This window comes from Eptatretus burgeri, chromosome 3 (genome assembly GCF_056783735.1).
Source record: "Eptatretus burgeri isolate ZD-2024b chromosome 3, Ebu_testis_v1, whole genome shotgun sequence".
In the NCBI taxonomy this organism is placed as follows: Eukaryota; Metazoa; Chordata; class Myxini; order Myxiniformes; family Myxinidae; genus Eptatretus; species Eptatretus burgeri.
The window spans coordinates 10,388,485-10,404,525 of NC_140963.1; the positions used below are offsets into that span (position 1 = coordinate 10,388,485).

At 45.5% G+C, this 16,041-nt stretch overlaps 1 long non-coding RNA gene across 1 annotated transcript in view; it reads right to left on the reverse strand.

Annotated features, from left to right (window-relative positions):
• Positions 1-237: 237 nt before the first annotated feature.
• The window catches only part of LOC147029384 (uncharacterized), a 60,834-nt gene continuing 45,030 nt past the window's right edge, over positions 238-16,041 (reverse strand). Inside the window, exon 3 of the long non-coding RNA XR_015055710.1 lies at positions 238-1,388. This is a non-coding gene — a long non-coding RNA (uncharacterized LOC147029384). The remainder of the gene's footprint in view (positions 1,389-16,041) is intronic.

The window sequence follows — 16,041 nt, forward strand, 5'->3', positions numbered from 1 at the left end:
AGAGAGAGAGAGAGAGAGAGAGAGAGAGAGAGAGAGAGAGAGAGAGAGAGAGCCATGTTCTAAGAGGATTCAGAGAGGAGGACGAGATCAAATGAAAGATGAAGTGAAGGTTCGAGAGAGACAGAGCAGAGAGTTAGGCAATGCCAAGTTAATCATATGGGAACATTCAAACATAATAGTGAAGTATCACTCCAATAAATTGCCTGTAAGTGCTATCATCACATGAACTCCTATCTCTTTCATTTCCAGCTGAAATTTTCATCACTGCAGACTTCAATAGCTCATGGTGTTCTATGTAACAGTACCGTATTAACTGTTTACATAGTCAATCAATATTTGAAACAAATGATCTTGCAATCAGACCTTTATTTCGATGAATTGTTAAATTTTGTACACGTGCATCTAATACTTCATTAAAGGTTGAAAGGAATCAATTACTGTATTTTGAACATCAAATTAGTCATGATCACTTTGTATTTGCAGAGTATGCCAGCTAAACCGACTTCCTTCCTCTGATTCTACCTTATGATGATAAAAAAACAACAAAAGGATCAAATATTACATACTCTGGATATTGGATTATTTAGGCCAAAAATATCGTGTTCCTAAAATTATTGGATTCAGTGTCATAAGGAAACCTTTGCAAAGAAAATGTGCATGCGTACGTGCACGGGAACGCACACACGCACACACACACACACACACACACACACACACACACACACACACACACACACACACACACACACACACACACACACACACACACACACGATGGCGTCGATGAAGCCGGCATGTAATTACTACATCAGGCCACCATGCTCACAGGTTTTCCTACTTGGATCCATCGGTGGTGATTTTGGGGCCTTGATATTGTTGGTGAGGGGTGAGGGAAGAGGAAGGAAGTGTTCTGGAGGGAGGACTGGTGATCTGAGCAAGGCGAGGAGACTCGATGGAGGATAGAAGCAGAGGCCGTCACAAGGAATGCATGGCTTCGTGCCCATGCACTGATGGCATGACGCTCTGTGGCTGTACGTGTCTCAGACGGACCATGTGAGGCCCTGAACACCAAGAACGAGAATGAGAGCTTCTAAAGTGACATGATCAGAGTGGAGAGGATTGAGCAGTTGCAGAGGCATGGATTGCCCAGTGACGCACACATCTTTGTGGCCTATGGACCGGGAGGAAACCCCACGGGTGGTTGCATCTCGGGCGCACTGCTTGGAGCCCCAGACCATTGTCGTGCTGCACGACTGTTGGAGGACTTTGATGGTCTTGTGGGCTGGGCAGAGAAGGGAGAGATAATCCCAAAACGATGCAGTGCTACTCGCACCTTGATCAGGATGTCGGACAGCCTGCACAGTGATCCCCGAGTGGAAATGTTGGTCCTGAGGTGTTAGGGAATATTGGGGGGGGGGCAGGATGTTGAGGAAAGACGAAAACGAATTTTGTGTCGAGAATAAAAGAAAATGAAACATCGGATAATGGGACACAGCTCCTCCGAAATATAGGTCAATAACATGTCTTCCAACAATGTACAAACTTCTCATGAGAATCATCACAGAAACAATGTACCACCACATAACCAAACAAGGATGCCAAGAGGAAAAACAGAAGAGATGCAAGAGAAGATGCTATGGAAAAATACACAACCCACCACAAAACAAGATCAAATTCAAAAACTGTAAAATAAACCAATGTCACTCGCAGGGTGACCCGTATCTTGCCAAAAGGTGACCACGTGTGACTTCTTTAAGGTCACACTGAGGTGAACAGAGCTGCTATCCACCAGGAGCGACTCCTTGAGGAATATCTGCCTACGAGAGATTCCGATGAGAATCGTTCTACAGAGTAACCATGAAAAATATGCGTTTGCCTCATAACGTAACCAAATGACGTCATAATGTCTCAAGCTTGACATATCTAGAAAGCACTCATCGAGGTGTTCAATTTGAGGTACTACACGATATGGTTCCTTAAACTTGAAAATTTGACCTTGGGGTCAAATATGTTTGACCTTAGGTGCTAACCATGAAGGTCAAGGCCAATCGCCACCAAAAACTAATCAGCTGAGCGCCAGACCATATACTACATTCCCATAAAGGTTGGAGACGATTAGATTAAAATTACTCAAAACATAAGGGTTTCGTCGACTCCCCTGATTTGCGACAAAGTGACCTTGACCTTTGACCTTGACCTTCAAAGTATTATGCGCTGAAAGGGACCTCTATAGGCCTCTGATATGCAAAGTTACAAAAATTTCCAATGATAACTGTGCTCTGCAGAGTGATTTATACGTGATTACAGACCAAAAAAAAAAAAACATATGAAGGTCAAGGCCAATCGCCACCAAAAATTAATCAGCTGAACGCCAGACCATGAACTATATTCCCATGAAGTTTGAAGACGATCCGATCAAAATTACTCAAAAAATAAGGGTTTCGTCGACTCCCCTGATTTGCGACAAAGTGACCTTGACCTTTGACCTTGACCTTCAAAATTTTGTGCGCTGAAAGGGACCTCTATAAGCCTCTGATATGCGAAGTTACAAAAATTTCCAATGATAACTGTGCTCTGCAGAATTTTTTATACGCGATTACAGACAAACAACAACAAAAAAAAAACAAACAAGCTGACTAACATATCTTGCAAAAACTTCGTTTTGGCAAGATAAAAAAACAACTAAATTGTCCACATCCTGGATGGATTCCAAAAAAGCTTTGGATAGTGTCCCACATTCATGGATGATAAAATGCATACAAACGCACAATATCAACCCCCCAAATAATCAAACTGATTAAGAAAGCAATGGAACACTGGAATACCACATTGATATTACAGCACCCGGAAGGGTAGATCAAAACAACGAGTGAAGATATGACGCAGATCTTTCAGGGTGACAGCCTTTCACCTCTCCTGTTTTGCCTGGCCCTGGATCCACTGAGCAACCTCATTCATGAGCAAGGACATGAATACACCATCAACATCCAATAAAAGAAACATCCAAAGAAACAACAAAGGTGACACATCGAATGCCCACGGGTGATTTAAAACTCTTTGCATGGAACGATGAAACACTGACAGAACAACTGAAATTAGTAAAACAGCACTCCAACATCCAAAAGGAATTTGGCTCCGACATTCAAAAGGCAATCCCGGCCCATAGACATCCAAAAGGAATTTGGCCAATGGAGATAAGTGCGTCAGGTACACATTCATACAAGGTAAACCAACAAAAATGGACAACATAAAAATTGACTAAAATGCAACGACACAGGAGACAGACAACGAAGCATCTTACAAATAGCTTGTAGGAGAAGAGGGACACCAAATATGTCACAAACAAATACACAAATCAATTACCAAAAAATACCTGCATAGAGCGAGGCTGAACCTGAAAACATATCTCACCCCGAGAAACCAAATCAAAACCATTAACCAACTTACAGTACCAGTGTTCTAACACAGCTGCGGAATAATAAACTGGCCACAGGCAGAAAATAACAAACTAGATATCAAAACAAGGAAACTCATCGCAATCCATAAAATGTTCTCCAAAAACTAATGCATCCCGAGAATGTGCCTGCAAAGTCGACAAGGGGGCAGTGGTCTGATGGAGTTCAACCAAGTGCACAGAACAACAATTGTGGGATTGGCTAAATGTGGGAGAAGGACAAAAGAGCGGGAAGATATAAAACAGATCGGGCAGATTGGGCGTAGACAAGGAAGGCTCATTAGAATGGCTAAGAAGAGGTCAGCTCAACTGCGATGGAGAACAAATCATTATAAAATCCCAAGACCAGGGACACTGTACCAATGGCTTTAAGAAAATGGCACGACTGAGTCGATCGGACGTGTAGATTTTGCAAGGTTGTAACAGAAAGCACGAGCCACCTCCGATCGGGATGAAAACAACTCAATATCAAAACAGCTGTACACACAAAGGCAAAACAAAGTATGTGGAGTAATCCACTGGCACATCTGCAAAAAATTTAAATATCTCAGTTCCAGAAAACTCTTGGAAACATGAACCAAAAGTAATAATTGAAAACAAGGAAGTAATGCTCACATCGAACCTGATGATCCCAACAAGCGTGGACATAGAAAAACAAAGCATTGTAACCGGATATCGTACTCGGATACAAAAAAAAGAGAGAAAAGAAGTCATTGCTTATTGAAGTTTCATTACTTATTGATTTTGTCCTCAACAATGCAGAAATCAAGAAAATGACAAAATACCAGGATCTCAAAAATGAAGTCAAAAGATCTTGGAAGCAGAATAATGCCGAAAAAATGAGAAGGGTAAAGAGCCTCACAGAGATCGGATCTCAAAAACCATCCATGGAAGCATGACTACAGTTTAAGGCTGTCCAGGGCTCAGTGAAGATCCTGAAAAGAGCCCACAGAACAAAACTTTGAGAACCACACTGAACAGTTTACGTTTTGTAGGTCACTGATCGGCTGGATCTGAATCCGGACCTGAACCAAAATCTAATCAGTTTGGTCTTGTCACCTACGCAACTCATCCACCAAGTATTATGTCATCATCCATCCACAATGTTGTGATATATCGTGCGAAATATCGTTTTTGTATCCATCTCTCAATGGTGAAGAATCACTTAAAAGAATAAATAATTTCTTGGATTTGGTTTCATGTATTCACCAGAAGCGAACCAATTGGTCCTTGTCCGACACCCAACCTGTCCGCCAAATTTTGGCCGAAAGTGTGCATAAGCTTTTGAGATATCGTGTTATCTATCATTTTTAGCCGCATCACTCAATGGTGAAGAATCACTTAAACCTTCGGTGGTAGAAGTAACAAGAAAACTTCACAACATGGTCCATTAATCTAGATCGCTTCCCGAAACCAAGGTGGACACTTCGAGACCTGGGAGGACTCTGTTGTACCTTTTCAAACCCGCATATGGAGACAACAACCAATGACACACACACACACACACACACACACACACACACACACACATACACACATACACACATACACACACACACACACACACACACACACACACACACACACACACACTCACTCCATGCATGCATGCACACAAATCATATAATCACCTGCAAGAATATATGCTGTTAGTTCTCTGGAAGCAAAAACAAAAACAAAACAGTTTTGGCCCAATCATCCAGATACCCTAATCTTCGATTCACACATGAAGCAAAGTTAGTGTGAAAACAAATTTGTCATCAACATGATTGCAAGCAAACTCGATGTGTAATGCTTAATGCCCCACGAAGAAATGTTGATTTTCTCTCATTTCGTAATGGTTCTTCAGATAATTAGTGCATTGTTGCTTATTTTCCAACATCTCATTTGAATTCTGGATGGCTGTAAAATTATAGGTTGTTTTTGTCCAATATATTATTGCTTATCTACATTATGCACGCTGTTCATATCCTGATCAATGAATGGCCCACATAATTTAATACCCACTGATGAAAGTTAAAACTAATTGTGAGAAGATTTAACCCTCAACAACTTACTCTGAGATTGACTTCTGATGTCAGCTCACCTCTGCAATCCAAAACCAAGGTGAAGTTTCAGCTTAGAGGTCCTAAAAGGCATCGTACATCTGAAATGAAATCTCCATCTCTTTTTCATGCAATGATATTCATTGCAAATCCCCTTCCAAAATAGACACGACTTTCCGACACACATTTTGTCCCAATCCCACCAGGAACGGTCATACTCCGGGATCACATATAATGTTGCTTACACCTTCGGAGCAGCGTAATCAGGTCGCGGGCCGACAAATCTTTTATGTCATTGCCACGAACAAGATTGGCATGTTTTTACAGCACCTCATCCACCTTAGCCGATTCAACTTCTGGACCAACAAATAGAATCTCAATGAGAACATTCTCGTGGGTGTGAGATTTACGACACACTATTCACTGCAATTATTTCCATTCGTTCCCATTAGGCCGAAACAAAAACCTCAACAGCAGTACTTTGGACAATGGATTTACAATAAAGTGACATCATAAAATGGCCAGTTTGATTCAACACCTCCAAAACATTCAGAAACATTGTTTTGCACCTGTCACTTTCAGACATAATATTTATAGGTTGTATGTAGGTAAAATCAGCCTTTCCAAAATGGGATTCTTCCCTTGAAGGACGAAGATTGCAGGATCATCATTCAGGCAAACGACTCAATCGAACCGTTTACAAGGTTCTCATGTCTTTTTGCTGGCCTCCTGGGGGAAATGAAATGGAGTTACAGCTATTGGAATCAAGGGTGGCCTTGTGGCCGACACAAGCTGGAGCCTCGCCGAGGTTGAACACACACACCACCATAACGGCAACAAGAGCACACAGATCAGCTGCAGCACAAGGCCTTAGTACAAATCCGTTATGTTATATTCTGCCACAATAATTAGATTTTTGTGGAATATTTAGAATATTTAAGAGCCTCCTCCTCGAAGGCTTCCTTGGAGGAATAAATGGAAGCGTACGAAGTTAGCAATGGAGTCATGAAGCGCAATCTAATGAAATTCATGACACACATCGAGCTAAACCGATTCAAAACACCCTCAAAAAAAATAAATAAATAATAATAATAACAATAATAATAATACGCTTTAATTAATTATTTTAATTCCAACTATCATTTTTAAATATAATTATTGAATATGAAACATCCAAAGAAACAAGAAAGGTGACACATCGAATGACCATGGGTGATTCAAAACTCTTTGCGTGGGCATGACGAAAAACTGGCGGAACGACTGAAATTAGTAAAACAGTTCTCCGACATCCAAAAAGGACGAGCTCGTGATCTTGACAAACGTTAAATTCCACAGAAACGATCAGAAAAGGAAACAGGCTGATAAACCTGGAAAGAAAAAAAAAATCGAGCTGGAATGTCCTTGAACTCGCAGAAAAGGAAACGACTTTGGACAGGAACTTGGAATGCATCGATATTTTATTTTTAATACCGGTACAAGCTCTCTTTTGTCAAAATAATTTACGGTTAAACATCTCTCTTACAAGCTTACGAGTGGAACGCTACTTAGGTGATGGCTCGATGCAGGTTCACAATCAAACTTTTGTCTATTCAGGACATAATGATTAAATAAGAACAGAGTTCAATTTGTTTGACCACTTTATTAGCGTGGAACGACAATAATCAAACAAGTATTGAACAGGTTGAAACGCCCATAACATCCCTGGCTCCGGCGAAGGCTGTGCATGCGCACTGGCACAGGGGACCATCGATATGTAGAAGTACCGTAAAGTACAATGTTCTCTATCTCCCTCCGAGTCTTTATTATGTTAATAGATAAAGGCTGAGAAAATATTAAGTTTAATGAATGAACAAAAGTTTATATCGCCCATCGTGTGACTATTCCATGGAGTAGTCCTTGTGCCAGGCAGGCACGCTGGTCGCTCTGGTGGATCGGCGTTGACCTATTGCTGGTGCTGGTGGTGTCACATCGGGCCCCAGTGGGGATGGGGCTCTCGGGGTTTCAGGGGCCGATGGCGGCGTCTGAAGGATCGCGCGCCTCGGTGTGCCTCGTCCTGGTGCTGCTGGCGTGTCTGAAACGGGTGTCGTCTTGCGCCGGGGTGTGCATACTGACCTCAGTGCCGGCGTGGGCCCCGTTGGCATCGCAGATGTCACGGGTTCGCTGTCGAGGTCAGGCAGTTGCGGTGTTACAACGGGTGCAGGTACAGTGATGCGGGTTGCTAGATCATCATAGATAGACCGGGTTGGCAGCTGGTCATTGCGAACTGGGCTAAACTTGCGCAGGAATTTCCTGTTCCGAAGTGTGACTCTGCCCGAGCCGTCGATCTTGATCACGTATTGGTCGTGTTGGCGTACCTCCACGATACTGCCTGTCTTGTCCCATTTTTTTGGGTGGAATCCTGTCTGGTTCTGTATGCGGACTAGGTCCCTACAGCAAGTTGCGGAAGGCATTTGGTGTGTTCTGCCCAGGTGTCGGCTGTGCGGATATGACGTTTGCGGAGGGCCTCCTCCCTCGCTTTCAGGGTCTCATGCCAAGTGTCGTGCGGTCTGTACTTCCCGTGGATAATTGGGATGAAATCGCGTATCGGGCGGCCGAAGACACACATTGCCGGGGAGATCTTCGTGTCAGGGTCAGGCGTGTTACGATATTGTAGTATCGCTCTCTGCACAGCGTCAGTGTCAAGTTCTCCCTGCGGGCTGGTGTTGTCCGTGATAAGTCGGTTCATTGTCTTAACTCCAATCTCCGCGCGACAGTTGCTGTGAGGGAAGGCCACCGATGACAAGCAGTGGTGTACGCCTCATCTGTGCAGGAATGACCTGGTCTCGGTGGAGGTGAACTCCGGTCCCCCATCCGATGCGAGCTCTTCTGGTGTCCCATACGTCACGAAGGCACGATGTAAGTGGTTTATGAGTCCGGCAGCGCCACCCGTCGACTTTGAGATGATCGGCCAGTTTGAGTATCTGTCCACCGTCACAAGGCGCACCATGCCAGGTTGTCCTCCTCGACGTCGTCATCATACTCCGGCTCAGTTTGGCGTAGGAGAGACAGGACGTCAGTGTGCGTGCTTGGTTGGAGGTGGGTCGCTATGGTGGCATTGTCATCTGGAAGGTTCATGAGTGGAGGTCGCGTGGTGCCGACCGGCCTGCGCGACATGGCATCTGCCGCCTTGTTCTTCATGCCCGGGATATGTATGATGCGGAAGCGATAACGCAGGGTCTTCTCCTTGAGGTTCCTGAGGCGGGGGTTGAGTATGTCGTCAAGTGCTCTGTCCGAAAGGAGTTTCAGCAGTGGTTTGTGGTCTACCGCAACGATCAGGTTCTCGCAGCCCAGTACGAAGTAGCGCGCCTTGTCCAAGGCGTCCGCGACTGCGAGAGCCTCGCCCTCTATGGGCGCGTATCTGGATTCTGCCGCGTGTGTAAATCAGCTGCCGACCAGGGTTATTTTCCATCCATCAGTGCAGCAGAATGGTCTAACTGGCACGCATCGGCAGTGCTTTTGAAGCAACCAGAATCCGTTTCCCTCCTTCGACCAGTCCATGGCGATGCATGTTGGCTTAGTTTTGTCAAATATACGGACACAGTGTTCGATTTCTTGTACGATCACGTCTTTCGACTCGCGGAATATGTCCTCTAACTCCATGGACCACTGGAAGCGTTCTCCACTTTTCAGGAGCTTCCGGAATGGCTGCATTCGTTCGGCCATACTAAAGGCGTATGCCACCTGGTTGACAAGCCCGAACCACGATCTGACGTCAGTGATGTTACGCGGTTGTGGGAAATCGTGGATTGCTTCCAGGTAGCGGCTGCACAGTCGCACGTCGGTCATGGTGATTGTGAAGCCCGCGAAGTCCACCGTGGGTGCACTGAAGACAAACTTCTCCGGGTTGAGGATGATTCCATTCCGGCCGCATATATCCAGCCATTGGACTGCCTGGAAGTAGCTCCCCTCAATCGTGTCTGACCAAAGTAGTGTGTCATCTACGCACTTGGTCTTGTTACCAATGTCCGCGACGATCTCATCGTATCGTCGTGAGTAACCGTCCCCCGATGCCATATACCCTTGTGGGGCAGATAGGTACTGGTAGCGCCCCCATGGAGTGATGAAGGTCGTCTTGTGGCGGTCGTCCTCGTGTAGGCGGACGCTATGGTAACCGTTCCATGCATCGAATACTGTCTTGCGCTTCCCGTTAGGTACGCGTCTCGCCTGGTGGAACGGGGATTGGGTGTGGTGGGCCTCGTGGAACGCATGCTTGTTCAAGGCCTGAAAGTCGACGGTACGTCGCAGCTTGCCATTCTTTTTCGCGCAAATTACCATGCGGTGACACCATGTCACCGGCGTGCCGATGGGTACTTCCTCCAACACGCCGAGCCGAACATCCTGGTCGAGGCCTGCTTTTACCTCATCTTGCCAATGTATGGCCACGGAGATGGGAGTGTGATGGGCAACCGGTGTCGCGTTCTCACTGAGCATAAGACGTAGTGGCGGGCCGGTCATTCTCGGTAGTGGCTGGTGTGGGCAGGTGTTGAATGTGCTCTGAGCATACATCCTGAGTAAATGTGACTGTAGTGCCTCTCTGTTGGCCTCGGTCACTGGCATGGGGAGTGCGGTCGGCTTAGTCGGCGGCTCCACGCGTCGTGGGCAGTCACACAATTCCGAGGTCATCAGATTCACCTCTCCGAGTGTCGGGAATCTGTCCGAGATCATTCCCAGGTCCATGCAGGCCGCGCGGGAGAGGAATATGCGGTCTGAAGAGTCCGTCACGTACGCGATTTGGCGCGTCTCCAATCTCCGAGCATCGTCACTGTTACCGGCGAATCTGACTACCACGGCTCCGAGGATACGAATTCCTTTGTTGTTTGCGGCCTTCATGGTCATGGATACAGGTATGAGGTCCTCAGTACTCAGGCCCATTTGTTGGATGACTTTAATGCCGATCAGGCAGCTCTGGCACCCCGTGTCTGCCATAGCGGGTAGGGTTACCGCGCGGGTGTGTTTCAGGAGGTTAAAACCCAGCGCTTTGTAATCCTCGCACTTGTTGGTGAGAGTGAGGTTGACGTATGGCTGCGGGTCGGATATGCGTTTCATCCACTTATCGCACATATCATCGTACAGGTGGTGAGCGAGGGGAAGCGCGTGCATTTCGTCCTCTGTGCTGGCCATGGTGACCGTGCATAGCTCGACGAAGGCTGCCGTCTGCTCGTCGTACATCCCGTCGGTCTCCTTAGATGGGGGTCTTGCCGATCGGCCGCCCAGGCACGCCTTGTCGAGGTGATTCTGGCGGTCACACTTCCAGCACTTTTTACCGTATCCGGGGCACTCGGCGCGTCTAGCGCGCCATTGAGGCGTTTTGCCGTGGCCCACCTCGCCGCAGTAGATGCATACTCCTTCGGGCTTGGCCTTCGGTTTTTCCGGCCTGGCTCCTACTCTGGCGCGGACGTCCTGTTGCTTTCCCCGCCGATACGAACTACTGATCGCGTCCGTGCTCTGAGTGCCAAGCAGGCGCGATGCCGAGCGTTTTCCAGACTCTGGCCTCGATATACTCTATCATGTCCTTTAATGGCATGTCCTGGTTCTTCTCACCGAGTAGGTCAAGTTGTATTGCTTGGTCCACGATGCCACGGGCAACCACGTTGCGCAATATCTCTTCCGTGAAGTCATTGACCTGATCGCACCCCGCCTTGGTGCACTTCATTTCATACTTGCACGTGTCCGCCTGCCCCTTGATGCGGGCGTGGAACGACCGGACGGGCTCCTCATGTCCCTGCCGCATGTTAGACAGGGCCACTCGAGCTACCATCGTGTTCTCCGTCCGGACGGCGAGCGCCTTCATGGCGGCGAGGACGTCTTCTTCATCGCTGCCCACGAGGCTCCTACCCGCCGCGCGAGTGAGGTCCTTTCTCAGCTCCTCCTCACAGCACTCCAGTAGCTGCGCGACTATGTCGGGTCCGACAAGCTTAGTACCTGTTTTGTATTCGCCCCAGCGGGTTATGAAGTACAACCAGGCCTCGCCCATTCCGGCCAGTGCTATGGAGGGACGCTTGAGTTTCTCCATCTTGGCATTCGAGCTCGCCGCCCTGGGGGCGGCGACGTGCACAGTGGCGTGTATACTCAACATGGCCGCCACCACTGCCGCCTCTGCGTGTGTAGCCATATAGTCACAACCCTCGATCGGGCACTCTGCTTCCACCGGCGCCATAGGAACAGTTCTTCTGGAGTAAACGTTCTATTTTCGGTGATGCACACGTGTGTACAGTGTCCTGGGGGCGAAGATTGGGTGCAGTACCCGAGAAACCCAAACTCACTGTCGACGTTCTCATGGTCCGTTTTCACCCAGTCGTGTCCTCCTCAGCACCGACGATCTTTACTCGACTGCATCAAGTTGTATGATTATAAATAAGAACAGAGTTCAATTTGTTTGACCACTTTATTGGCGTGGAACGACAATAATCAAACAAGTATTGAACAGGTTGAAACGCCCACAACATCCCTGGCTCCGGCTCAGGCTGCGCATGCGCACTGGCACAGGGGACCGTCGATATGTAGAAGTACCGTAAAGTACAATGTTCTCTAATGATGATCTCCATCAACAAGGTATCAACTCGCTGAACATGGCCTTGCTCGCTGGACAACAATGAACAATAGATTTTGTGTGGGCTTGTTTAGACACAGATTTGAATTTGTCACCATGGTGCGAGCTTGCTTTTCCAACTAATGCAGCAGATGGGGAGGACATAAAGACAAGTATGTGCAATGTTGGATGGCATATTTGATACCAGTTGATCGACGTGGTCTTGCGTTGCTTGGAGACTTTCATGCAAAGGTCGATAAAGACTGCATTTCCTGTAGTTCTGCCCATGGTAGTCAGAGCATTGTTAAAAGAAACAATAATTTGTGAACACCTTATTAACCCACGAGCGTGAATCAAAAAGTGAGGTCGAGCAATTGATCCATGTCTGTCTGTCTGTCTTATCAGTTTATTATCATCAGTTTATCAGAGAGGAACAACTTGCCGGTATTTAAATCGAATGTTGTATTTTGAACAAGAATAGGAAAATAAGTTTATTGTTTTACCTTACTTTGCCTCTGAATTAGTCCTGATCACAAATGCCCAGAGAGGAGCGAAGTAATATTTTTACTCTGTCTGCCTGCCCTGCCGTCAAAAACAAAGCTGAAAATCATTCTAAATAGGAAACTTACTGTTTTTAAGGATGTCATAAAGGATACATACAAGAGGCATGGATAACTAATGTAATGTGTTAAACAAGGAATTTATTTATTTATTTACCTTTAAACCTATATTTCAATCAAATAATATGCTTGAACACCGGAAAACACAAATTGCCTTCATAATACTTCCAATAACCTGAAGTTTTGCAGCACTGTGAGACCATGCTGTTCACGGGGGATACGTTCCTGAAAAATGCTGGATAATCAGTTAGACCGTTTGAAGGATTACAACGCTGACTTACTATCCACTTCCTGAATGGATAGATGTGGCTGAGAATCATGTACCAAACAAATTAATCTGCAGTGACCAAACCTCGAGACCAGAAATGTGGCAAGCGATAAGAAAGATGAAGACCAGTCAAGCCCCTGGCATCTGTAGCGATACTTCAGGACTGCTAAAGCATGCCGACGACGTCTTAATAAATCATTGTACCACCGATTCAGTAGAACATGGGAGCAAGAGTAAGTCCCTAAACAATGGAGATGGGAGATTGAAGAAAAAAAATGGAAGGGGGAAATTGAATATAAGTGTAATAACTACTGAGGCATCGCTCCTCCACCAATCATCGTGGAGTCATTTGCATGGATGCTGCGAAAGCACGCAACTGATGACATCATTTGTGTGAACCTTTTGTTCCTCGTGGATAGGCGGTCATATGTGTAAAGGTTCGCCTCAATCTGTTCAGCCACTTCAGACGAGATTTTTGAAGTTTTTATTTTTTCAACAATATGGCTGCCGAATCACGTGACCGATGACGTCATCGAGGTTTTTTTTCTGTGGACCATTTTATCCTGAGATGACCCTCAACATTTTTCATACTGATCAGATGCAGCATTCTACATATGCAGTGATGACATCATAACGTAAGCACCTATGACGTAATAAAAATCGTTTATTTCCCATGAGGAGTACTTGCCATGTGCCAAGTTTCAAGTTTTTTCCTTGGTGCGGTTTCAGAGATACAGAGGTCCAAAGTTTTTCCATTTTTCCAACATGGCTGCCACACCACGTTACATATGACGTCATAATTATCATTTAAAGATTCCACATGAGTCGTTGCTCCTATGGTGAAAATGTGTAAATCTGACAAGAGGTTGCAGAGAAAAACATACTCATGTTCTGTGCAGACAAACAAATGAACAAATAGACAAACAGATGCAATATCTTTTTTCTGTATATTTGAAACTTAGTTCAGTCTTTGATTGATATTTCTACAAATATACTTCATTTGTATACTGAATCATAATTCCAGTAATGGAATAATACTTGTGGAACATATGGAAACCACTGAAGTTTGATAGTGTTGTTATTTTGTGGTTATAGTTGAATCTATCTATAATTCCAGCAGTGTGTGTGTGTGTGTGTGTGTGTGTGTGTGTGTGTGTGTGTGTGTGTGTGTGTGTGTGTGTGTCTGTGTGTGTGTGTGTCTGTGTGTGTGTCTATGTGTGTGTGTGACCGCTATTTCTCGACAACCACTGGTCTGATCTAATTGAAACTTGCCAGGTATATTTCTGGGGACCTGAGGATGTGCCTTTTCAAGGATTGATATTAATCGGACAAGTGCTTCCCAAGTTATGGCCATTTATTTACCAAACCAATGACAATACACGTTGTTGCGTATCGCCCTCTCTGGCGAGGGTAAACCACCCAGAAACACCCACAATGTCAAACAATACTCGAATTAGAAAAATGAACACTTTTTTTTAGGAGTCATAACTGCTGCTGAGGTCAATTCTGGATTTTAATTTTTTTTTAATTTGGTTCAGGTGAGGAGATTCTCGAGGTTATCACATGTGTGGAAACTAAATATAGCCATGAACACTCAGAGATGCCTGGAAGGTCAAATAATGTTCAAATTGGACAAATGAACACTTTTTTTAGTGGTCGGAACTGTTGCTGAGGTCAATTGAGAAGTTTAAAATTTGAAATTCAACTCAAGTGAAGAAATTCCAGAGCTTATTGTATTTGTGGCAATGAAATAAAGCCACGAACGCTGGTGTCTCCGGGTGTTTATAACCATTGCAATGTATCCAGTAATTCGTAGTTATAAAGATGAGGCATTCGACAATATAAGTGAGGAAAGTGAAAAAAAAATCCATTGCGGCCTGTTCCAAGTAAAGGCATTGTTGAGCAGGAAAAACAAAATGGTGAATTAAGACTCCAACAAGCTGACAGATGGCTGACTCAGGGGATCACCAAGGATGATGCCTTGCGAAACAATAATTAAATAAGGCCATTTATTATCTTCAAAAGGGATGCTTCAATTAACCCAATCACCAAATTTTCATCCATGCACCACCTTGGAGTTCCATTGGTATGCACACAAAGTTTGGGGCCGTGAGATTTCATCGTTTTGGAGTTATGGTGGAGATAGACTGACGGACAGATTGACCATATATATATATATATATATATATATATATATATATATATATATATATATATATATATATATATATATATATATATATATATATATTGTTGTGGATTCTCGCCCGCCGGCGTGCGGATGACCGCTTCTAGCCAATGGCGGCTGCTCTCGCCCACCAAACGAACAATCTAGTCACAGCTATCGGAACAACGCTGAAATCCCGCTATGGGTGTGTTTTGGATGCACACCACAGCCTAGTCAACACTCTCCCCGCACGCTACAGGGTCAATCGCCGAATTGTCGATAGACCGAATTAATCGCCGGGCAGACTACCGAGAGATTGTCCCTCAACGGGTCCCGCTTGAAACGAGCCGCTTAAGCAGCTCGCTTCGTTTTGGGATAACCGAGCAGGGTATTTATCGTGCAGCCCCGTTGGACCCGATCACTTTATCGGCTATTTAAAAACCAACTATTATTCCGAATGCAATACGGCAGTTCAATGGAGGGAAAGGATGCAACGAACAGGTTTACCTTCACACAAGGACATTTATTATCATAAAGCACGTATGCGGGCATGCACGTATGCAATTAAACAAGGCAAAACACGTTTGCAATGATACAAGGCAAACACGCATGACAGGAGAACTACAACCGTCCAACACAATCACTTAACAGTTTTTACTACTTAGTAGACACGGCACCACATCATTCATGCAAATAAACAAAGGAAAAACCCCATCAAAGACAAGGGGGTAAACTGGACCTCTTGCGGTCTTTATGAGCAGAGCTGTGTAGACCGCAAAGGCTCCGAGAGGCCGGGCTGGTTACCTTCACCCTCGTGGTGACTCGCTAGGGCGACCCTCCACGTCCCCTCTCCAGAGACCCACGGTTAGGCACGGTACGGCAGGCCACGCACCTTGGCTCCGCTGCGCTCCGATCTCTC